The sequence below is a fragment of the Giraffa tippelskirchi genome, chromosome 7 (assembly GCF_054371585.1).
Source record: "Giraffa tippelskirchi isolate mGirTip1 chromosome 7, T2T-mGirTip1v1.2.pri, whole genome shotgun sequence".
Lineage (NCBI taxonomy): Eukaryota > Metazoa > Chordata > Mammalia > Artiodactyla > Giraffidae > Giraffa > Giraffa tippelskirchi.
The window spans coordinates 151,564,570-151,590,415 of record NC_137281.1 but is presented as its reverse complement, the minus strand read 5'-3'; the positions used below and the strand labels follow the sequence as shown (position 1 = coordinate 151,590,415).

The 25,846-nt window shown below is 38.6% G+C and overlaps 1 long non-coding RNA gene across 1 annotated transcript; it reads right to left on the bottom strand.

The window, feature by feature from the left end:
• Positions 1 to 352: 352 nt before the first annotated feature.
• LOC145513666 (uncharacterized) lies at positions 353 to 21,448 on the bottom strand. Its single transcript, XR_014059654.1, has 3 exons — positions 21,196 to 21,448; positions 3,020 to 3,185; positions 353 to 2,908 (listed from the first exon to the last, which is right to left on the bottom strand). It is a non-coding gene; the product is annotated as an uncharacterized LOC145513666 (long non-coding RNA).
• Positions 21,449 to 25,846: the final 4,398 nt, after the last annotated feature.

Here is a 25,846-nt window from a genome sequence, read left to right as displayed (position 1 = left end):
TATTTTTATTATTACTATTATTTTTTTCACTCCAAGCTGAATAAAATAGATGCATCAGTTCCAACGAGGAACTTCCTGCCCAGAGTCACTGGCAGAGCAGTCTCCACCAAACAGCTGCAAACTTGAGAGACCTCACACTGCTGGCCAAGGTTCATTCTGTGCTTTGACTTAAGACCGCAGCCGGTAAAGCCAGTGTGTTCCGTGGAAAGAGTTTCCCACTTTTTCCATTGGAGCAGCCTTTAGTGAGGTTAGTTGGACTGTTCCAAATTAACAGTGGTGGGTCATTGCTCATTTTTTAAATTTTAACTGTGCGTAAACCTACTGATTAGATTCCACTGAGGACAAATCATAATTTTCTGAGGAAAATACATATCTTTTTATTCAGTATTTCTTACAGCATTGGTTTTCAAAGTGTGGTCCCCAAACCAGTGACACCAACAGCAAGCACCTAGGAGCCTGTAAGAACTACGAATTTCTCATCTCCAGACCTAAGGACTTAGAAACTGGGAAAAGTGCCAGCAGTCTAGGTTCTGATAAGTCTTCTAGGTGATTCTGATGAATGCTGAAGTTCAAGAGTCATATGAACTTAAAAGTTCATTTAACTACAGCCTTCTCTGAGTTTTAGTCTCTATCCCCAAACTAAAAATATATACATATATATATTATTTTCCAGTTCCCAATATATGTTCTCCCAGGTATCCAAACTATGACTCCAGGCCCAAGGTCACCCAGGTTAAGGAGATAAAGCAGCTTCCAAAGGTGCTTGATTTACTATTAGAGGTCACTTCTCCCTTTGCTTCACCTACCAAGCTTCTATTAACAAGAGCTCATCAACCATTCAGAATCATCATCAGGGCATCTAATTAAATCAGGACCTACAGGTATAGCTCTTCTGTCTGGTGAAATGCAGGCTAATATTTGATTAGCAAAAGGATGTGAACTTCTTTGGAGCTGAATTTTTATCCTGTTTCCTCCCAGGAACTTGAGAGCAATCTGATTTGGGGCCTTGGTTCTGTATTGTCATTTTACATGTGATTTCAATTTTTCCTGTCTATACCAGTGGCTCACAGTCATCCATTATGTGTCAGAGTAACATTTCCAGACTCTGTCACTTTAAGAAAGATTTTGATTTAATGCTTGTTGAACGTTCAAGTCTCATCCAACTTTTCCTCATTGTCTGCAACTGAGACCAGGGATTTATTGCATCATTCCATCTCTTTATCCTCTGATAATTAATGGCTATATAGAATTTATCTTGGCTTTTTATCTTACATTTTGTACCCTCCATTATGTATCATTGATCATTTGACTGGTTTCAAATCAGGTTGCTTCCCCATCCCTGTATATACTTAGAAATGGACTAAATCAAAATCTATACAGAATTCTCAAATTCTCTTAATGAAAGCTTTTCAAGCACTTCTTTCAGTTTCTGAACACTTGAATTAAGTATTACCCTATGCCATACATCAAAGAAAGTGTGGTTTTTGGAAGAGTGCTTGTTTTTTGACCAACTACACTGTGACAGGACCCATCCAGAGACTTTGCTAAGGACCTCACACCCCCAGCTAGCCAACTGCAACACTAAAATTACTGAAAAGTACAGGTCTTGCATAAATAACAAAACCAAGTAAGTTGCAAATAGCGTAACCCCTCAACTGTGTTTGAAATGTCTTCAGTTATTTTAGGGTTTGAAATTCATACCAGGTAGATACAGAGATACTTTTTTTTTATAAAAGCCGTTTGAATATACAGATGCATTGTATTACACCTTTTGCTATATGCTTTGGAAAATCTTCCCATTGTTGAATGGGGACTGTGCCATACTGTGGGGACATGTTCATACGTTACTCAGGATTAGTGACCTTCTATCCAAGAAAGCATTATTTCCATTAATTCAGTTGTCTATCATTTCCATATCATTCATTAATTAGTGTGAATCTAGTGTGTCTTGTTTAATTGGCTAAAAAAGTTTTCTGTACATATTACCAATCTTAACCTTATAATTTTAAAGTATTTAAATATAGTTTCTTCATTTAATGCACTGATATATTTGATTAGTTGGATATGTATGTTTAAATGTGCTCATACTTCTTAATTCCTGCTTACCAATTGTAATAGTTATGCACAATTTGAAATTGATACAACTAGACTTGCACGTGCTAAACCTTTCTTGCCTATCAACATTTTGCTGGTTATTGTTCTCAGAAAAGAGAAGGAAACTGAACTTTTGAAAGGTAAGTAAAAAGTTATGTATATTTAGATAGTATCAAATAATACAGGAAGACAGCCAAAACCCTTCCATTATCCTTGATCTCTTTTGAATGTAACCACTAAAGATGAAGGATCAATTTGGCACAGCCATTCAACCCAAAATAATTTTTCTTGTTTTAATATTTTGCTTTTGGGCAACGTTTACTTTCCAGAAACAAGAATATTGTGTACATGTGAAAATGTATTATTCATTGGGCATTGCATGAAGATTTCATTCAGATTCTGAGAACTGTTACTGAAGATGGGCTGAGCTTCTCATGGACAGATCTCATGTGAGAACAATCGGTTCTGGAGCCACTGAGATCCAGATGTCCAACTGAACAGCTGCCATCCTCTGCAGTAACCTTGACATCACTGCTTTTGAGCTGTGACCATGTGTTATGCATTTCTTATCCTGAAGCCCATGATTGAGGTCAGATGTTGTCTACCCTTAATTTTGCCCTTTGGGACTCTTTATATTTCTCCATGGGATGTACGGGCTCAGATACTGGTACCACAGAGCAGCTAAAGGAAAACTTTCCCATGCAATGTTCATGCAAGTAGATGTTCAGGCTAATTTTTCATTACCCTTAAATATTTAGTGTTGATTGCTCTTCTCAGACAGTGATTATAAGTGAACTGGGAACAAAGTAGGCACCTACAGAAGAAAGAAGAAAATGTTATGGGGTCTGTAACTTGGCTATTATCTGTAGAAAGCAATGTTTGATCAATTTACAAAAGTGACACTGTTACCAACAGAATTACTTACCTTTTGCTGGTAGCATCCTGGGAGCTAATTCCCAAGTTATCCATAACTTATGTGAAGAGACATTTGTTAATATTTGGAATCCACGTAGGTGTTGGGAAGGTCAGACCAAAGTAATTCATCACCACTTTAATATTTGTAGTGCATTTTGTCATCATGAGCCAAAGGTCTAGAATAGAGAAAAATGTGCATAGTAGGAACCAAGTATTAGGTTTTTATTATTGTTTTGATATCATAATAGATCAAACATCATCTTAACTCTTACAATCAATATTGTATTGAGAATCAGAATCTTTGAAAGCTACGTAGAAAATTGCTGAATGCAATCAGTGGTACCTAGAAAGCATCTTTAATTGATGAATTATGTATATTTGCTTTAAATATAATTATACTGTATTTCTAAATTACAAGACGCTTCACTAGACAGTAAGCTCTTTAAATAAAGGTGCCATGTTTTGTCTAGCATAGTGGATGGGTGTATTTTCAGTCTTTGGAAGGTATTTGTAACTGAACTAACCACATGTACACCATCAACCATCCTTCCCTGTGAGCAAACAGTGTTTATGAACTGATCTGGATTAAGCCAGATTTGCAGAACCGTTCAGCACTTAACAGGCCAGTTGCCAGAGTATATTCATGAAAATTCAAATCATAATGTCCTTGGAATTTCCTAAGGGTTTAAACTATGTCTTCAGAGCCATGATGGCAGGAAAGCCGAACCAATCAGATAGCACCCCTGCATCCCCAGTATTGATGACTGACTTACTGAGCGTGAAATTTGCTGAATTTCCCATAATGAATAGCCATTAAATATTGATATCTACATTATCATTGCACGCACCATCTCTTGTGTTTGTGTAAGTGTCTAATTGAGGCCTGAGAATATGTTGGCCATCACATTTGTGGATCGTTTTAGAGATTCCTATCATCACCGCATAGTTTGCCATGCCAAGCCTTTTCCCCTGAATGGCTAATGAAGAACAAAGTCCTTGAGATGGTAACGTTGGTCCCTTAAACCCCAAGTTAATTTTGCTCTGGTACTTGAATTAGGAAAGTGGAGAGGCCCATGTGATGAATTAAGATCAATTGCTCCATGATTATTGACTTTTCAATATCATCTGCCAGAACTGGTGCTTCACCCTCTACACAATAAGGCAGGTAAATCTTTGCTAGGTTTATAGGCCTGCCGATATCCAGCCAATCTGTGGCTAATTGTGGTTTTGTTGCCTATTCAGCCTACTAGCATTCCTTTATTCCAGGATGTTTTGCTTGAAAAACTCACTTAGTTCATATGCCAATTTCTTGTCAGTTAACAATTTATTTGCTGACCAGCTAAGCGTCTACTACAAAAATCACAGAAAATTGTGTACTTCCGTTCTTCTTCATCTTTCCTTTTAGTACTTCCTTTCTCTCCACATTGCTAGCAATCCAAAACCCTTTCTACCATAGTTAGGTTTTGCATACTTTGAAGTTTAGGTCAAAAAGCTTGAGTGGCCCGAGATCCAGCACTTTTCGCTTCCTTACGTTTATAATAATGCAGTATTGCTGAAGCAGTGGATAATGTGCTTTTCATCTGTCTTTTATAACCTGCATGAACAAGATTTGGCCTTACGATAAAACTGTGTGCTATGACATAATTAGATAATGCCATTTTTTCAATATGGCTAACCGTCACACAGCCTGATGCTTGCCAGCCTAAGAAGTAGTACAATTGATTATAAACTTTTGATGCAGGCATAATGAAAGAAATTATGAAACTTTGGACTTTGTGTTACTGATTATAACTACGAAAGTGCATATTATTCTGCATGGTTCAGGACAACACAATCATGAGATTAAGGAATCGTGAGATGATAAGAATGAGAATGACTAAACTTTCCTTTTCCTAGACCCATACCACCTGTTAGTATTAATTGAGCTACATTCCTTTTTATATACAGGTAAATAAATTAGGGATTAAATTCATTGTGAGGTAGAGGGTAATACTGATACAAACAACTTTGATTCAGCAGCTCAGGTAATACCGTTCTATTTGAAACCATCCATCAGTTTCCTTTGATCTTTATTTTAAAACAACCAAAAGCAAAGCATTGCATTTTATGGCCTTAGTCCTTAGCATGAACAATAAATATATTAGACTGTATTTTTATTGGATAGGTTAGTATTGAGGGTCATCTAACTCAAACTGGACGTCTCAGAGTAAACTCACTAGGTTAACATTGGGATTAGCAAAGAATGGCATTGGAGATTCTCCCCCATGTGCCTGTCTTTTAAGAAATGACAAAATATAATAAAATGGGTTATAAATCTCTGTGCAGATGCCATGGAAAGAATATCCTTAACCTGTATACCCTTCACCTCCAGGATATCAATAGTAGCTGACATAACCTCAGTGACTTTTGTCCTAAAGCCTTCTAATATATTGAACATGGGAGAAGATACCACTAATCAATGACTACCAAAAGCTTAGCACTGTAGTGAGTGCTGTGAAATAAGCAAGGAAGGCAGGACTCCTGCTATTTTAGCTGTAAAGTAAATATTTGGTGAATGAATGTAATATAACAATAACAAAAAAGTTAAAGAACTTTTTAATTCCTCTCTGTGTGAAGAAGAGCAATATTTTCCTTTAAAGGGCTTTTCTACCCAGACAATATTTAATTTTTGTTCTTGTTTGACAAAATACAACAATCCCAGAATTATAGTCAGTTTTTAAAAGAAGGTTCTAGGTCATAGAAACTTTATTTTCACTAGAGAATATTATTATTTATGATATATTCCCAACGAAGTTTAAGAATCACTCTAATACATGTTTTAGGTTTAAATGCCAAAGTAGGAGTTGGAGTATTTAAAACGAACTAGAATTTACATGCATCCAAATGGGTGGATTTAAAAACATGGTGATCCATTTGGCTATTCTGCATGCTGCCAAGGGGAGGAGCCTTGGGACCAGAGGAATCCTGGCTACTTCAGCCACTAATCACCTATATGCCACTGAGCTCGCCATTTCACTTCTTCTGTCTCTTAGCTGTTAATGGAGGCAGTTGGACTAAATGGTTTTCTGAGTCACTTTCTATTTCTGATGGTTTGTAAGTGTGCTGTTCACATGTACAATTGCATTCTTCCCTAGACTAAAAGTATTGTGTGTAGTCTGAATCTCTACCTCAAAGCTAGTTCTAAGAGATATCAAACCATGTTTGGATAATTGTAATTGTAACTGTGCTGGGTTCAGTCGTGTCTGACTCTTTGTGACCCATGGTGTGTAGCCCCCCAGGCTCCTCTGTCCATGGGATTCTCCAGGCAAGAATACTGGAGTGGGTTGCCCTTTCCTTCTCCAGGGGATCTTCCTGACCCAGGGATCGAACCCACATCTCCTGCATCTCCTGCATTGGCAGGTGGGTTGTTTACCGCTATGCCACCTGGGAAGCTTTGGATCATAAACCTTGTCAATGATCCATTCAATAATCATCTTTTCATAAAATCACTTTACTTGCACAATCTGCCTTCCTCCTTTTTCCATGTTATGTTTGGTTTTTAAGTGGTGTAGGATTAGAATTCTGCCTCTACCACTGACTGGTGCCGGGGTAAGTGTGATTCGAGGTAATCAACATTTCTGAGCTCTTTTATCTCATCTGCACAATGGAATTGATTGTGTCTACTTCAAAAGAACTGTTAGGAGACTTATATCCAATGGTAATTGAAAAATGCCAGGCTCAGAATGTGGCACTCAGTCATTCTCCATGAAGGTTTCTTACTTTTCTTTAACATCAACGCCTGATCCACTTCATTTGTAAAAATCTCCCATGAGCTCAGATTCTTGTCTCCACTTACTAAACAGCAATGGATCACTCTAACTGCACAAAAGTCAAAGTTGAAACTACTTGGATTCTAAAACATATTTATTCTGTTAAGTTGTATTAATTAATCAAACATTTACTGAGTGCCAACTCTATTCTGAAATAATTTCCATAGTTTAACTCATTTACTCCTGACAACAACCTTATAAGGTATTTTCCTTATTTTCCTTCAATAATCTATCGCAAGTGAGGAAACTGAGGCGCAGAGAGGTTGACTACCATACCCAAGGTCGTGCGTTTGTAAGTATGGAGCCCACAGTTGAATGCATGCGCTTTGTCTCTCGGTCACCTTTTCAAACAGCCATTTTATTCACTTTTATTTTAAAATGCAAAAGTGAAATGTTTAAAATGCAAAGGAATCAATGGCACTGAGGAGTTTGGGGGGTTTTGTTCTGTTTTGTTGCTGTTGTTGTGTTTTGGTGGTGGTGGTGGTTTTGTTTGTTTTTCCAGAAAGACTTAAACAGCATTTCTAGGAAAAGAAAGAGAGGCAAAACAGCTGTCAACTCCACTGACTTTGCTTAAATTTCAATAAGGCTCAATAATGCATTAGGTTTTGATAAATCCTTCCTGTAGGCCACAGGAGGCGTGAAAGAGCATCAGGTGGGCTTAGCGCCTAGAGGACTGAGCAGACTCCACTTCCTGTCTCTACGGACTAGCCAGTACCAAGCACTTTTTGTAAACTTGAATACTTGTCTGTCCTAATAAGCATGAAGTATATGCTTCTCTGCCTAAAGAAAGCCTCTGCTAATAAAAAGGACTTTTTGTTCAGCAGGGGGAAAAAAAAAACACAAACCAGTGTGGGTGTCGGAAGAAGCTGGGGCAAAGCGTGAAGAGAGGGTAGAGGGAGTGAGGGACTTCTCTTCTAACCGCCCTGTTGATGTGTGAGTGGAAGCTGGGAGTGAATTTCATGAGTACATATGGAATATGGAATTTTGCCACTGAATTCTTTCCTCCAGAGGTAATATTCTCAAGGGATGTTAATACAAGGGGAAAAGACCTGGGTGAAGAAAAGAATTTTCCTTCTTCAGGACGGCGTTCTCTCAGGATGACAGTGATGTTTGAGTGTCAGAAAGTGGTAATCGAAGACCAAGCATTTTATCATAAGCAAACAGGAAAACGAGCTACAATCTATGGAATCATCTCTGGTAAGTTGAAAAGAAACCCGGTCATATCAGCCTACTCAAGGACCCTTTTTCCTACTTAAAACCCTCTAAGCTTTCCAGGATGCATGGGCCTTTTGATCCTAATAATCATTCTGTACCAAGATCATCAAAATAGAAATCTGGTACATGTATCCAGATTGCCGGGAGAAATATCAATAACCTCAGATATGCAGATGACACCACCCTGATGGCAGAGAGCGAAGAGAAACTAAAGAGCCGCTTGATGAAAGTGAAAGAAGAGAGTGAAAAAGTTGGCTTAAAACTCAACATTCAGAAAACTAAGATCATGTCATCTGGTCCCATCACTTCATGGCAAATAGATGGGGAAACAATGACAGACTTTTTTTCCTTGGGCTCCAAAATCACTGCAGATGGTGACTGCAACCATGAAATTAAAAGACACTTTCTCCTTGGAAGAAAAGCTATGACAAACCTAGACAGCATATTAAAAAGCAGAGGCATTGCTTTGCTGACAAAGGTCCGTCTAGTCAAAGCTATGGTTTTTCCAGTAGTCGCTGAGCGCCGACGAATTGATGCTTTTGAACTGTGGTGTTGGAGAAGACTCTTGAGAGTCCCTTGGACTGCAAGGAGATCCAACCAGTCCATCCTAAAGGAAATCAGTCCTGAATATTCACTGGAAGAACTGATGCTGAAGGTAAAGCTCCAGTACTTTGCATCCACCTGATGCAAAGAGCTGACTCCTTAGAAAAGACCCTGATGCTGGGAAAGATTGAAGGCATGAGGAGAAGGGGACAACAGAGGATGAGATGGTTGGATGGCATCACCAACTCGATGAACATGAGTTTGAGCAAACTTCAGGAGTTGGTGATGGACAGGGAAACCTGGCGTGCTACAGTCCATGGGGTCACAAAGAGTGGGACACGACTGAGTGGCTGAACTGAACTGAACATGTGGATGTTGTGACTGCATCATGCTTTACAATCATAGATAACACACTAGGTGGGGAAGGACATTCATATTTTATGAAGTTCCTCATTTCATCATTAATGAATTAATCCTTTTACGAGTTATATGAATCACTCTTTTGGAGCATTCTGAAAGAGATAAAAAAAAACTGAAAACTTTTTTCAAGCAGCTGACTTAATGGATATCTGAATATCGGTTTCAAAAGCTGTTACTTATACAAGGCCAAAAAATGTCAATATGGGAAGTATAGCTGTTACAGAATTTTTCCAAGGTGGGAAAGGCAATAAATTACAAAGTACTGTACTAAGAGAATATATGGTTCTTAATAAGAGCAGCTGCTACTTCACTGAGGTGTACAATGTTTTAAAACTTGTTTTTTTCTGTTTTGCAAGTATGTTAATTAGTTCACTTGTTTTATTTAATTTATTACCATCCTACCTGTGTTGCGATTCTTAATTGTATGATGTGGTTTACATACATTGCTTTTAAGTGAGGGGAATGCCACCATGTGCCTCTGGTGTTTTTATGCTTAAAAAACAAAAAAGTGAAAACACAAGGACTGATCACCAACAGTTGTATGTCCTTGACTAGATTCTTTAGCCATGTGTGTACATAATGGTTTTCATGTGGGCAATTATCTGCTCACTTACCATGGGATAGTCTGCTGAAGTGAGCTTCAGTTTCAGTGACACAGGATGCAAGTGAGCAATATTAAAGTAGGCCCAAAATGCAGACTTTCCTTTTGAAGCTTTTAAGCCAGGAACATACATCAGTTGAAAAATAAGCTTATATTATATGAGACTTGCCACATATTGGGAAATATATAGCAGAAAGCAGGTACCTTCAGGTGTGCCTTAGCACAAACCTGTAACTCTTCAAGTAATAAAGTAAATCTTCACATGTTTTGAGAGACTTGAGAGGTTGCTGCTAATTGCATTTGGGAGGTTAAGTTAGGACAAATGAGAAATGATTTTGGCCTCAACTCTTCCAATTGGGAATTTTTCTGAAATGTATGAGTAGATTTTCTTAACTAGAAAAACAATGAATTTTGTCAGTGTATTTTTTATGATTTAGATCTAGCATGCCAGGGACATAATTCTCATATCAGTCATCATTGTATGATATAATAAATAGGTATAAATGAAGGAGGTGAGACCATCTATATTGTTGGACTCAAAATGGTGGGTAGCCAGTCACCACAGGACTCTATTACAGACCAGCCCTGTGCAGATTGTTGAAGGAGGTAAAGAAATACCATAATTCTTTGCTGTAGGGGGTTGTTTTATACATTTTGGGGTGTTTAGCAGTAAGCATTTCTGGCCTCTTTTTAGAGGGGCAGAAATAACAGACATACTTCCTGTGAGTGTAATAGGAATTAAGAAAATGGAAAAATAACACAGATCAAGGGAGATTTGGTAGAGGAAGTGGGTTATAAGCAGGATCTTGAAAGTTGGCAAGTCAGGTTAAACAATTTGATGACTAAGTGGTTACTGTTTTTTAACCAAAAGGAGGTCATTGGTGATCTTGATGAGAAAAATTTCAGTAAGCCACATTACAACTATTGGATGAGTCATAAGTTTCAAAGACAAATTCCTCTTCTGACCCATGCTCAAGCATAGCCTTAATATCCACCATATTGACAGAAGTGGATTTTAGGGGTCATGTGAACTTCTCCCCAGTACAATTCACACATGACCTAAACCATTCAGTGAGTTATTTCTCCTCCACATTTTTCCTGATTCTTCTTTCTTCTCCACTTCCTTCTCTTTCTTTTTTCTCTTGCTTGCATCATGTTTATTAACTTTTTTTCTTCCTCTTTCCCTTCAGTAGGCCAACAGAGGTCTGTGAGAAGAGAATCCACAGTTATGACCAGTGTATTAGTTTCCTGTTGTTGCTGAAACAAATTACCAGAAACTGGTGACTTAAAACTACAGAAATGTATTCTCTCACAGTTCCTGAAGCCAGCAGTCCAAAATCATTTTCACTAGATAGCAATCAAGGGCTGCATTTGCTTCAGGGGCTCTTAGGGAGAATCCGTTCATTGACCCTTCCAAGTTCTGGAGGCTGCCTGCATTCCTTGGCTTGTGGCCGCATCCCTCTAATCTCTATCTCATGGTCACGTGACCTCCTCTTCTCTGTATATCAGATTTTCCTCTGCCTCTCTCTTATAAGAACACTCATCTATGAAAATGAAAACCCTAGTTTGAAAAGATACGTGCACCTCAGTGTTCATAACAGCATTATTTCATTATTTATAATAGTCAAGACATGAGAGCAGCCTAAGTAACCATCAACAGATGAATGGATAAAGATCTCTCTCTCTCTCTCTCTCTCACACACACACACAAAGGAATATTATTCAATCATAAAAAGAATGAAATTCTGCCATTTGCAACAACATGGATAGACCTAGAGAGTATTAAGTTTAGATAAATAAATCAGAAAAAGACAAATACTCTGTTATCACTTGTATATGGGATCTAAAAATTAAATGGAGGTATATAACAAAACAGAAACAGACTCACAGTTATAGAGAACAAACTAGTGGTTACCAGTAGGGAGAGGGAAGAAGGGAGGGGCAAGCTGGGGTATGGGATTAAGAGACACAAACTACTCTGTATAAAATAGATAAGCAGCAAGAATATATTGTACAGCACAGGGAGATATAGATTTTTTTTTAAATAATAGCTATAAATGGAGTATAATCTACAAAAATATTGAATCACTATGTTGAACACTTGAAACTAATGTAATATTATAAATCACTATGATTACATTTAAGGCCCATTTAAATAATCCAGGATAATCTCCCTGTCTCAAGATCCTTAATCATGTCTACAAAAACCCTTTTTCCAAATAAGGTAATATTTACAGGTTCCAGGGATTAGGACCTAACATATTTGGGCACCATTATTCAGCCACCAAAATCAGAATATTACAAAGACTCCTTCCTTGACATATGGTAGACAACATTGCATCCATCCTGAACACACTGGAGCCTCTCTGGTGGATCTCACTTGCAAGCATGAGAAAGGAATCATACCTCTTCATGTGCCTTGTGCTCACTGGAACAGTGTTCTGTGTATGAGCAATACCTCCCTGCTAATGACTGGAAAAGGAAAAGGGAGCTCATTGTAACTTTCCAATTCCCTACCAACCATAAAGTCCTAAATAATGATGTTCGGGATTAAGGGTGTGTTCCTCATGGAGTGCTCCCTATTTTCCTCTGCAAACTTGAGAGTTTGTATTTTTTTTGGTAAGGAAGAGCTATGCCCTGGGCTTATTAGTTTCTGGTTCAAGTTGCCAATGTACCCTTATCAATTCAAGCTGGAGGAGATGTACAAAAGCACACAGGATCAAGAAGGAATCCTCTCAGCTAGAGATCCTGCTAAATTCACCTGAGAAACTAAGACTGCAAGAAAAAGATGCTTTGAACCCTTCATATTTACCTTTCTCTGAATAATCCCATCACCCACAAAGTATCTGGGTGACGATGAGGGGGCTGAAAATATGAACAAGGAGCATGAAAATTTGTGCCCACTTTCCTATCCATATCCATTATTGGCAGACCATTTTCACTTGCTCACTCCTGTAGCAGAGGGAATCCAGATGTATTTGCAAGCATTAATTTTTTATAGAGTTGTCTCTAAAGCCCTTGTATATCATTGTTCACCCACTCTCAAATTCTTATTCAGTGAATTTTAGAATAGCAATTCTAATGAGAAATATTACCCTTTTAAAAGAGCATTTTTACCATAACTCTAAGACATATTGTTATAGTCCCATACATTCAATAATTATTTTTACTTTTTCCAATGTTAGCTTAAGTGTTAGTTCCTCAGTTGTGTCCAACTCTTCGCAACTCCATGGACAGTAGCTTGCCAGGCTCCTCTGTCCGTGGGATTCTCCAAGCAAGAACACTGGAGTGGTTGCCATGCCCTCTTCCAGGGGATCTTCCTAACCGAGGGATTGAACCCGGGTCTCCTGCATTGCAGGTGGATTCTTTACCATCTGAGCCACCAGGGAAGCCCAGTGTATATTAAATGGGGTGCAGGGGTATTTGGTTTTCCAGCAGTATTTGGTTGGTGACCTCTTATGCCCTCATGAGGAAAATATCTCAGGATCCCTACTGAGTCGGGATGATTTTTCTCAACTCAGTATTCCTCAGCCTTGGCACTATTGATATTTTACACTGGATAATTCTTTGTCATGGTGGTTGTCTTGTGTATATTAAAATGGTTAGCAGCATCCCTGCCTTCTACCCTCTAAATGCTATTTCCTTGATGAGACAACCAAAATGTCTGCAGACATTACCAAGCGCAGACATTACCAAGCACTTCACTTGCATTAATGAAACCAAATCTTTTAAAATCTCTCAGGGTAAATTACATTGTTAACTCTATTTTCCAGATAAAGAAACTGAGTCTGGAGCAAATGTGCTTAGATTACACAAGTTTTAAAAATTAGAGCCAGGATTTGAGCCAAAAGTGAGGATTTAGAATTCATGCTCTTAGGCATGATGGCACAGTTGTGGTCCACTGCTCGTAAGAATAGGCTGTTACAGATTTAAAAGCCTCTTCCTTTTCATCTATTTAAATAAACTATAACAATGAATGAAAGCATTAGGAAGGACCATTTATTGAAATCCTAAAATGAGTGGGGCACTCATCTTGAGACTTTCATGTAAGTCATTTCATTTAATCCTCACAGTAGCCTGATGGAATAGATATTGCTATATTCACTTTTTTTGTATAAAAGAATTTGGCACCAAAAAGTAAGTAATTTTACCCAAGTAAGATCTAGTATAATAACTAGCAGTAACTGAATTTGATCCAGTGCCTGCTAAGTCCATGTTCATTCTATTTTTTTCCAATTCTTTCCTTGACTTTTTAAAAAGGTGGCGGGAGGGATGTCTTTTGGTTCTCCATGTATATTTTCTGGTCGTCTCTCTTACTGTACAAATTCCACATCTGTAGCTGATACTTGGAGATTCTGAGCTCTCACCTGTGGTGTGCTGTGTGAAGTCACTTCAGTCGTGTCCGACCCTTTGTGACCCTATGGACTGTAGCCCACCAGGCTCCTCTGTCCATGGGATTCTCCAGACAAGAATAGTGGAGTGGGTTGCCATGCCTTTCTCCAGGGTATCTTCCCAATCCAGGGGTTGAACCCACGTCTCTTATGTCTCCTGCATTGGCAGGTGGGTTCTTTACCATTACCGCCACCTCACAAGCCCAATCTTTCCTTCCTCAAAGCCTTCTGACACGTGTAGGCACACGTGAGTGGGCATGGCCACCCAAAGACTAGGTGTGAATCTTGGCTCTGCCATTTCTCTGCTACCTGACCTGGGGCCAATCATATAACAACTGGGGGCCTCAGCTTCCTTATTTGTAAACATGGTACTAATAATAATGCCCACTGTGCAGGGTAAAGATGAGAAATAATATGTCAAAACACTATTGTTACTTGGTACAATTTTGTTCCTTAAAATCACACTCAGGTTATGCATTTTGCCACTTTTCTTTTTTTGTCCCTTCCTTTCAGAGCACTTACAATGGTTCCACCCCAGTCCCCCCTTGCCCCATCGAGGGTATTCAGAAACCTCCTGTTTAGAAATTCAGTAAGATTCATCCTTGATTGAAATGAAGGAATCTTGGGAGAAGGCAGATCCTTTGAAGTCTTTGTTAGCTAAACATACTTATGAAGACTAGTATGGATACCCAGAATGGGGAGGTGAAGACAAGGAGAAAGGGACTTCACAGATATTTTTCGGATAGACCAAATGAGAAAGATCATTATGAAAGATAGCGTACCCTGATCTGTATCCACAGAGAGCAATATTAAGAGCTTCATAAAAATTTTCATTTTTTAGTGAAAATGTTATTGTTTATTGTGGTATAGGTGACATATAACATTATATTCATTTCAAGTGTACAACATAATGAGAAATGATGACAAGAGGTCTATCTCTCACCACATCTGTCTCCATCTAACCTTGCGAGATGACCAGTTATTCCCCGTATATAATTACACAAATTACTTTCCTTATGGTAAGCACTTTTAAGATCTTTCTTAGCAACTTTCAAATATGCAGTGCAGGATTCTTAATTATAGTCACCATGCTATACGTAACATGTCTATGACTTTTTTAATGCAATTTTTATTAGCACTATTCTAAATAATTCTAAGTATATATCTCACTGATCCCTCTTCTTTTTTAAAAAAAATTCATTTTTTATACAGTTTTTAAGGTTACATTCCATTTACAGTTATTACAAAATATTGACTTTATTCCCCATGTTGTACAGTGCTTCCTTCTGGCCTATCTTACACTCAAGTTTGGTTTTATTATAGTTTTATAACAAACATTCATTTTATAACAGGAAATTTATATCTTTCTGCCCCCTTTAAGAAAATTTATCAAAGCCTAAATTATGAGTTAGATAGATGGGACTGATGTAGAACTTAAATTTTTATGGCCACCTGATGTGAAGAACTGACTCATTTGAAAAGACCTTGATGCTGGGAAAGATTGAAGGTGGGAGGAAAAGGGGACAACAGAGGATGAGATGGTTGGATGGCATCACTGACTCAATGGACATGAGTTTGAGTAAACTCCAGGAGTTGGCGATGGACAGGGAAGCCTGTCGTGCTGCAGTCCATGGGGTCCCAAAGAGTTGGACGTGACTGAGCAACTGAACTGAACTGAATATATGTTTGAGCACACGCATGCATACACACACACACACACACACACACACGCATTACCCTAAAACAAAGTGTTCCTATGACACCTTTGGGGCTTCCCTGGTGGCTCAGATAGTAAAGAATCTGCCTGCAAGAGACCTGGGTTTGATACCCTGGAAAAGGGACTGGCTGCTGACTCCAATATTCTTGCCTGGAGAATTCCATAATAAGTTGAAATGACATAAAGCAAAGAAACAGTTACATACTACATATGTGTGTGTGTGTGTGTGTGTGTGTGTGTGTATAAGCAAAAGTCCTTTTCGGATTTCTTCTGGTTAGAAAAACAAATACTAATGTAGGTCTTTTGTAAAAGCAGAGTTGCATAAAGCAAACTTTCCAAAAGCGAGTGATACTTGTATAAGTACAATTGGGATGCAAGATGGAAGAAAGAACATACAAGAAATATTGAGGAATGTAATTCTTTAGGACAATATTGTAAACTTCACAACTCATATATGCGAGGAGATATTAACAAAGTTCTCTTTACTTCTAAGTTGAACAACAACAACAGAAAAACAATTTCTATGTTTCATTGGAATATGTAACACATGTTCTCAACTCTGGATTGAGACCTTGTAAAGTGACCATTTCCTCAAGGGAGATGTCATTAAAAAAAAAAAGTCAGTAGAGAAGGTGTTCATATCTAGTTGCCTTGCTGAGAATGTCGGTCACAGTCTAAAGAGATTCCAAAGGTAACGTGATAATATGGCATGTCTACTCAAGGGCAACCAGTGGAAATGTTCTGAATCAAAAATAACTCAACGTTTGAGAATTCTGAGAGGACATCCAGTATATCTCCATCTGGAATAATTGGGAGGCAGGGATGCGTGAGTTTGTTTCGGAATTTCAAGAGATTAAATTTAGTGTGTTATAAATTTTTTGTTGGAAATGCTAAATCTCATTAGTAATTGAATTTCACTGAAATAAAGACTTCAGGGAAAGCTGATATTTATCTATTTGGCAGAAATCAGTTAAATTCAATTAAACATAATTTTTTAAAAAAATGTTCTTGCAGTCACTGTGTAGACCAAAACTATAAAATTTAATTACATGTAGGTGGTCATGATATCACATTCTGGTTATCAGAAAACAGTCATCATGAAATTCAACAATGGTATATCTGATATTTGCCATTTCAGCAAATACCATTGTAAGAGCGAAGACGGCTCATAGCTAAGAAGCTCATTCCTAAGCTTCTCTTCTGCTTTCACTCAATAAAGGGTATAATAAAACTTCATCCTAAGAACGGAGCTTGCAAACTCCTTGCCCTATTACAACAGAATTTGACCTGAATATTCATTTTTGTAGTTAAAAAATGAAGATAGAATCACAAACAGAATTATTCTAATTATTGTTCTCTGGAAATCACGTGTGTTCATTCTACAGTGAGGTGTGAAGAAATTTTATAAAGAAAGCTTTGTAAAGAAGAAAAAGGAAAAAAATCATATTAGGGAAGGAAAATGTTGTTAATCAGGGGAGGAATGACAAAGAAAAAGGCAGTAATGGGTGCATAATTTTTTTGGAGGTGCTTGACTTGGAATACAAAGTCGGGGGTTCAAATATGGAATCTGAGGTTTCTTCCTGGGGTGATAGGACAGTCATGTCGATCATCCTTCTAAAACTGAACCTTGCTGTGTTTTATAACCTGTGGGTGAAAAGAATAGATATCCTCCTTTAGCCTTTTAGCAGAGCCAAGACAAGCAGTGCAAGGGAGAGACAAGTCTCCAGGAAAAGGAGTTACAAGAAGCTACTTCCCACTGTCACTCTGGGTCACTGGAAAGAACACGTGCATGCCCAGGACATGCGTAGGTGCTGTGGGCAAGTGGGAGACATTAACCTTGGGTGCTGCTGAGTCCAGAACACTTCAAAGGCAAGGGGCAGTGAGGGAATCAGAAGCCAATCAGAGTGAAGAGGATGTTGGAACCGAAAGAGAGAGTGTATATAAAGACTAAGGGTTTGGGGCTCCTCTCTCTCGCTCCACTGTCTCTGTTCTAGGCACACCTGCCAATCTGGGCAGGTCTTTCTACAACTCCAAGAGGACGAAAGGAGGCAGGTGAGTCTGCGATCAACTCGACTTGCATACATTTTGTCCCTCTGCAGTTGCTCTGCGAGACTGTTAAATTTGAATCATAAGGATCAGCCTTCCCAATGTATTCTACTTGTTTACTCTGAACCTGCTTAGAGGAGTCGGCCATTGACATGTGAGCCCACAAATGCACATTCAAGAAATGAGTAGAATGCAGGGCCGTCACTGCTTCCTTTCATTTTCTCTGCATCGGGAGAGGCTGGGATGACGCTCAGGCCTCCATTTGTCAGACGGGGCTGGCATGGTCTGCGGCCTATTTGGCAGGTACACTGTGACACTAAATGAGGCCGCATTTGGAAGAAAGGTTTGGTTCTAGGGTGGCAAACTTTGAATATATTGCTGCAGAATTCTTCTTTAGAAACTGCTTTCTTTTAAGTGGCAGAAAGTAGAAATATTAGTCTGGAGAAGAAATTCCAACTTCTTTTTTTATAATTGCTTAAAATATTTTTAGTCTAGTATGCATTTTTATTTACACAGTGATCAAATGTTCTGAAGTGATGAAAGGAGCCTGTAATATGGAATTTCAGGCATCAGTCACAAGACTCGGGTAGGAGAGGTGTTCGTTTTTTTTTTTTTAGCTAATTTTGGAGGATAGTTGCTTTCCAATGTTGTGTTAGTTTCTGCTATACAGGAAAGTGAATGAGTTATGTGTATGCATATATCCCCTCTTTTTCTGATTTCCTTCCCATTTAGTTTACCACAGCATTGAGTAGAGGTCCCTGTGCTATACAGCAAGCTCTCATTAGTTATTTTATATGTAGTAGTATATATACATACATCAACCCCAATCTCCCAATTCATCTCACCCAGAAATTCCAATGTCTGAAAGACCTGTATCCCAGTTGTGAGCATTTTTTAATGCCCAGAGACCCTTTTGGAGTGATGCTTTGGTTAAGCGATGAGGCCAAGCGTACCATTAGGACCAAGTATGAAAGTGTTAGTCAATGACCAGCTCTTGCTTTATTCTTTCCATGGCATCTGTACAGAGATTTATAACCCATTTTATTATATTTTGTCATTTCTTAAAAGACAGGCACATGGGGGGGAATCTCCAATGCCATTCTTTGCTAATCCCAATGTTAACCTAGTGATTTTACTCTGAGGCGTCCGGTTTGAGTTAGATGACCCTCAATACTAACCTATCCAATAAAAATACAGTCTAATATATTTATTGTTCATGTTAAGGACTAAGGCCATAAAATGCAATGACTTGCTTTTGGTTGTTTTAAAATAAAGATCAAAGGAAGCTGATGGATGGTTTCAAATAGAATGGTATTACCTGAGCTGCTGAATCAAAGCTGTTTGTATCAGTATTACCCTCTACCTCACAATGAGTTTAATCCCTAATTTATTTACCTGTATATAAAAAGGAATGTAGCTCACTTAATACTAACAGGTGGTGTGGGTCTAGGAAAGGGAAGGATTAGTCATTCTCATTCTTATCATCTCACGATTCCTTAATCTCATGATTAAAGGTGATCACTAAGGAAAAAAGTTCAAAGAAATGTTACAGTCCTGTTGAATTTAGGGTACAAGCCTAATGTGTGCCTTGTACTTTTCTATGGGAACTTGACACTCTCAGTTGTTACTTCCAGAAAACTCTGGCATATCTGGCTTATTAACTTTATCACCCAGGGAGACTGTAATAGACGAATGACATATGGGTGACTCTGTGTGGTTAGATGTAGGTCATTGTTAAGATTCTTAAGGGACAGTTCACAACTGTTTAATAAACTATTAGTAATCTGTTGTTATTATTATTACAGAAGTCCCCTTATCTGATTTGTTTTTAGCCATCAAGGAGGAACAGGAGGACTCCACTAAAAAATGCTTCTTAAATGGCACCTGCCTGGACTTTGTTTTGCTTTAAAGCTTCCCAGTGCACTTTTGTGTTGTGTGCTGATCCATAAACGCCTTAACTCATTTTAGAAGCAGCCAGGAAATAAATCCTAAATAGTAAAATTTTAAATTTAGCTAGTGTGTATATCTTTATAAACACACATGTATGTATGTGTTTGTATGTATATGAACAAATACATTTATAGGTGGCTTTACATTGTTAATGATGTTTTCCTTAAACAATACACACATACATATATGTACATATGTACATGCTCAGTTGCTAAGTTGTGTCCGACTCCTTGCCACCCCATGAACTGTAACCCACCAGACTCCTCTGTCCATGAGATTTTCCAGGCAAGAGTACTGGAGTGGGTTGCCATTCCCTTCACCAGGGATACATATGTATATATATATATGTACTATTGTGTATTGGTATAAAGATTTTTATTTTGCAAAGGCTTTTTATAGATGATCTTTTACTGAACTCCATAATTAACCTGCGCAAAGGTTAAATGACCTGCCCAATTTCACACTTAGTAACTAAGAAGGCCAGGGCTAGCAAGGAAGTTTCCTGATTGCTGGCCAAGAGTTCTTTCCACTGGAACAGTTGTCACTGGTTATTGGGAAGCTGAGGGAAGAAACTGATTTAACTTCTCTGAAGTTGAGAATTATTGATAGTGACTGAAATATCATCAGTGCCATTATTTTCCAAAGCCAGCTGACCTAAGACAGTCCTGTGTGTGAATGAGTTATGTAAAGGGCCATATATGATAACTCTGATGTGTTCTGTCTATATTATGCTATGATGCTCTAATTCTTTTATGTTAACTATCTTTTTATTAACTTTATTTTTCACAAACCATCACATAGCTGCTATTCATTACACTAGTAATGAAAATACGGATCCAAGATACTCTGTTAATGAAGGTATACAAAACTAGAACCTTGAATCACATGATAAAAGTCTATTTCCAATACTGTCTTTTAGTCAACAAAAAATTTTTAATGGAAATCAGAGATTATGGTATTACAAAATTGACACTTTTTGCAAGGTTAAAATTTGATTAACCATTTTTTTAGACATTCTCTTTGGAGATACCCATTCATTTTAATTTATGGTTAAGCTTAATAGAGACAGGCAACTTGAAAGGGCTTTAGTTTATTCAACCGGCACTTGCTGGCAGGATTAGTCAAAGAAATGGGAAACTGCTATTTCATTACAAAAACAGCATACTCATAATCAAAACCAAACAAATTGACAAACACATGTTCTCCCTTAGAATTCAAAATACTCTTACCATATAAGGAGCAGTCAAGAAGTCCTTATAGTAACCTTGGCATGATAAGTATTCAGAAAGGTCATCCTGATCTTTCAGACTTATCGTATGTAAAAATCTGTTCCTCCCATAATGTCCCAAGGGAAATTTTCACAATTGAAACAATTTTTTTCTTATAAAACAAGGTAAAACCCTACATCCCCTGGGGTAGAAGTTAAGATGCTTTAACTCGCCCCCCCCAAAATTTTTTTTTACAAAACAAACAAAACCCAATGTAGTGGCTTACATAGATAGAAATGTATTTCTCACATTACAGTCCTGCCGGTCCAGGTGGTGAAGGTCATTAAAAGACACAGGTCTCTTCCTTCCTCTCTGCCGCATTACCATTCCCTGATGTGCTCATCAGCGTTACCAAAAGCTGAGTCTCTACCACGTCTGTTCTACAGCCCATAGAAGAAGGGAATAGGAGAGAGTCCAGGGCAAGTGTCCTTAAGGAGCTGATCCAGAAATGAAAGATACCCTTCTACTCCTCTTTCATTGCCCGGAACTTTAGCACATGAACTTAACTTAGCTTCAAGGGATGCTGGGAAATGTAGTCTGTAACTAGGAGACCATTCTTTTAAAAGATAGAGTGGAGGAGGAAGGGTGGAAGGGTGGGTTCATCTATTAAAAGAAGGTGGAGAAGAAAAGATACTGGAGAGCATCTACCAGTATGTGTCACAGTCACTATATACAAAGTAAAAAGCACAGTATCTGCAAGGAACCATCAAAGGCATTCACATAATTAAAAAATGAATTAATGCTGGTAGTGCTTGTGTTTTGGGGGGCTCCAAAATCACTGCAGATGGTGACTGTAGCCATGAAATTAAAAGACACTTACTCCTTGGAAGAAAAGCTATGACCAACCTAGACAGCATATTAAAAAGCAGAGACATTACCAACAAAGGTCCGTCTAGTCAAAGCTATGGTTTTTCCAGTAATCACGTATAGATGTGAGAGTTGGACTATAAAGAAAGCTGAGTGCTAAAGAATTGATGCTTTTGAACTGTGGTGTTGGAGAAGATTCTTCAGAGTCCCTTGGACTGCAAGGAGATCCAACCAGTCAATCCTAAAGGAAATCAGTCTGAATGTTCATTGGAAGGACTGATGCTGAAGCTGAAGCTCCAATACTTTGGCCACCTGATGCGAAGAACTGACTCATTGGAAAAGAGCCTGATTCTGGGAAAGATTGAAGACAGGAGTAGAAGGGGACGACAGAGGATGAGATGGTTGGATGGCATCACCGACGCAATGGACATGAGTTTGAGTAAGCTCTGGGAGTTGGTGATGGACAGGAAAGCCTGGGGTGCTGCAGTCCATGGGATCACAAAGAGGTGGACATGACTGAGCGACTGAACTGAGTGCTTGTGTTATTTAAAAGTAGTGACTCTCAAGTTTTCTCAATCTAGTATGATTTCTTTGGAGTACAAGTTACTCATCACTACCTTTTGAACAAAGATTTAACTGTGTACATGGCTTTGTCTCTAATGAGAAGATATGAAGGTAGTTTCTAGTTTTTATTAATACATAACACAAGCATATTAGAGAGGCATGCCATTTTTTTGAACATTATTGAAGAATGAACTTTTCTAAGTAAACTTCCCAAATAATGGAAGCTCACCATTTTTAATTTGATGTAAAACACGTATGATTCTCTTTTGTGTATGTGTCTGAGTACGAATGTAAATATTTACTAAACTGAGGTAATTTTCCATCTACTTCCTTAAACCAGATAACAGCTGAGTGAATTTATACCTTCATGCAACGCACATTTATTCGGCCCCAGTTATGTGCCAGTGATGACATCAGACTCTGCACGTATTTCAGATTTAATCTTCCCGACAAGCCAGTGAGGTAGGACAGATTTTCCTGTTTCACGTGTGAGAAAACTGAGTGTCAGGGAGGTTAGGTAACATGCTTAAGGTCACATCAAGAAGCCTCAAGTAAAACCCTGATTTCACTATTCCTTCTACAATGCTTCTGTCAGTTTTCTTCATTCAACAAATATTTATCAAGGACCTTCTCTATCCATGCAGTATGCTCAATTTTTTTTATTTTTTGCTCCTATTTAACCTCATGACAATCCCATAAAGTAGATGCTATTTTTCCACTTAAAGATGATGCGACTGTAGTTCAGAAAAGTAAAATACCCAAATTGCAAAGAAATGGGTAGGCCAGGACTTAGAACTAGATGGCTCTTTCTACTCAGAACCTGCCGTTCCTCCTATTGTATGGTCATTGGAGTCCCTAAAGCTTAGACACAACGCAGACCTGCTTTACCCTCCTGTTCTCTGTATTTCCCATACATCCTGTCGACTCTTCCAGAAACACCTTTTCAGTCCACCCCCCAGTCTAGGTGAGCCATTATCACTTTGGGCCTGGAGCTGTTTCCTAACTGTTCCTTCTATGATCAAGTTATCTTTATTCCAATCTCCACATAGTCATGAGGTAGTTGGCCTCAAGTAAACAAAACAGTCACAATTCTTTCATTCTTAAAATGTTGCTTTGTTGCTGGATCTGCATAGAACAATTTCTCAGTTTATTACTTTGGCATATAAAACTCTTCTCAACTCAGCTGTGGCCTCATCTCTTGTCACTCAGCTCCCACCCAACCTAAATTCTATCCATACTTAGTGCTTTGCTAATCTCCAAACCCATCTGCTTTTTCATGCCTATGTACTTTTGTACAGGATGTTCTTGTGACCTAGAGTAGCCTTTCCCATTTTTATTTTTCTGCCTGAAAAGTTCTACACGGTAAAGATCCAAGTATAAAATTATGAAAGTAGTTCCCCAAATGAACATTGTCACTTTTCTCTGCTTTCCCAGTACTCTGGTGTGTCTTAAGTGGGATCATATTTATGTGTATACATGTCTGCCTCAGCCAGACTCTACTCTTCTTGACAGCCAGGACCACCTGGGCCTTGCACAATGTCTGGCACATAATAACCATTTAGCAAATGTTTGACTGGGGACAGTGGATGAAAGGCTCAGCTGCTAGACACAGCACAAAGGCAGCTGGGATACAGGGGTCATTTAATAACAAAACAATCAACGGCTCATTGAAAACTTACCCTAAACTCTGTTTCTTAGCACTAAGAGGGTGTCAGGAAAGAATAAAAGAATCCTCATCTTTAACTCTTTGCCCTAGCTAAAAATTTAATTAATTAGTTAAGAGTGATGTAGTGGAATTAGAGCTTTCATGTGCCTTCTTGATTGTTACTGTTTTATTTCTGTTAGACTGTACAGTCCAAGCAGCTGGATTCTGTTTTCATCCTTATATTCCCAGCTCTTGTCATTGTTCCTGTAGTGAGGATTCAAAAATCTCTGTTAAAATGTGAGTGAATAACAAGTTTTCAAAAATACACAGAGTGACTATTTTTAAAGTACAAAGTAGCTTAGCCTCTGTAGACATTATTGGAGATGAGATGAAGATATAGGAACTGAGAGAAGTTTGGGTCAATCTGAGATATAGGGAGGATGTAAAAAGATTGAGAAAGTGTTGAAGTCATGTCAAGGACATAGAAAAGTTATAAGAAAGTGCATTATATTAATCAGCAAGGCCACATAATACTGCCTAATAAAATAACCCTGAAACTCAGTGTCTAATACGAGCACTTGTTTTCACACTTACAGGTCTGCTGATTGAGGCTGGATTAGTCAAGTAGCTCTGTTAAAGGCTGCAGGTCACTTAAGTCAACTGGAGTTGCCATTAGACTGTGGTTGGGCGCCATTCGGCTCCACATGTCTCCATCCATGTGGTGGTATTTGTGTGCGTGCCTGCTCAGTAGTTCAGTCATGTCCTACTCTGTGCGACCCCATGGACTGTAGCCCGCCAAGCTTCTCTGTCCATGAGATTTTTCCAGGGAAGAATACTGGAGTGGGTTGCCATTCCCTTCTCCAGGGGATCTTCCCAACCCAGGAATCACACCCACATCTCTTGCATCTCCTGTATTGACAGACGGATTCTTTACCACTGTGCCATCTGGGAAGTGTTATCAGGGGAGGGTTTAAATGTAATTTGAGCGTGAGAAGTACATGAATAATTGTGACCAAAGGATGGAGTTTTGCCAATTGATTCGTTCATTGGCACAATGAACCCTCTCTTTGCTAGAATTCACAAATGAACCCTCCCTTTGCTAGAACTATACATTTACATCCTTCATCATATGATTTTGCAATACTTCCCACCCTCAGTGATGTTGAGACTAGCTGCATGGTTTGCTTTGGCCGATGAAATGTGGGCAGAATTCAGTTAGCCAGTTTGGGGCTAAGACCACATGAGACATTGTGCTTTCTCTGTATGACCTCTTGTGCTCCTGCCCTTTGCCACAGGAAGTACATGCCACAAATAACTGCTGGTCTAAGAATGATGAGGGATATATGATATAAATTTGTTCCTGATCTAAAGCCTGGAGCCTAGCCAACTTGGATGGAAGCAAATCTGCTTCTGCTGACCATCAGAGCAGTGAACAAGAAAAATATATCTTTGAAGACTCTGGATTTGCAGGAATAGCTGACCAGTACAGGTGTGGAAGTGGGCAAAGAGAGGAAGTATTCAGAATTTATTTTGGAGAGAAGGCTAAGTACTCTTTGAATGGAGGCAGAAATAGGATGTGGGAATTGACAGGGTAAAGAGGCAACAAAGGGAGCAGAGGGTCAAAGCTGACTGGGTGGGCAGTCCAGGTTAAAGTTGAGTGAGATCTTGAAAGTACACTGAAAACTGCAGTCTCCAAGGCAGAATTTGTATGTAGAATAATTTTGTTTGGCCCTTTAGATTTTTAAAAATTTGAATTTGAATCTATTAGGTGGGTCATCTACTCTCCAGCTCCTTAGCTTCCCTACTTTTTCTTTTTGACACTCCATACTTTGGAATGGGCTTCGCTGGTAGCTCACTAGGT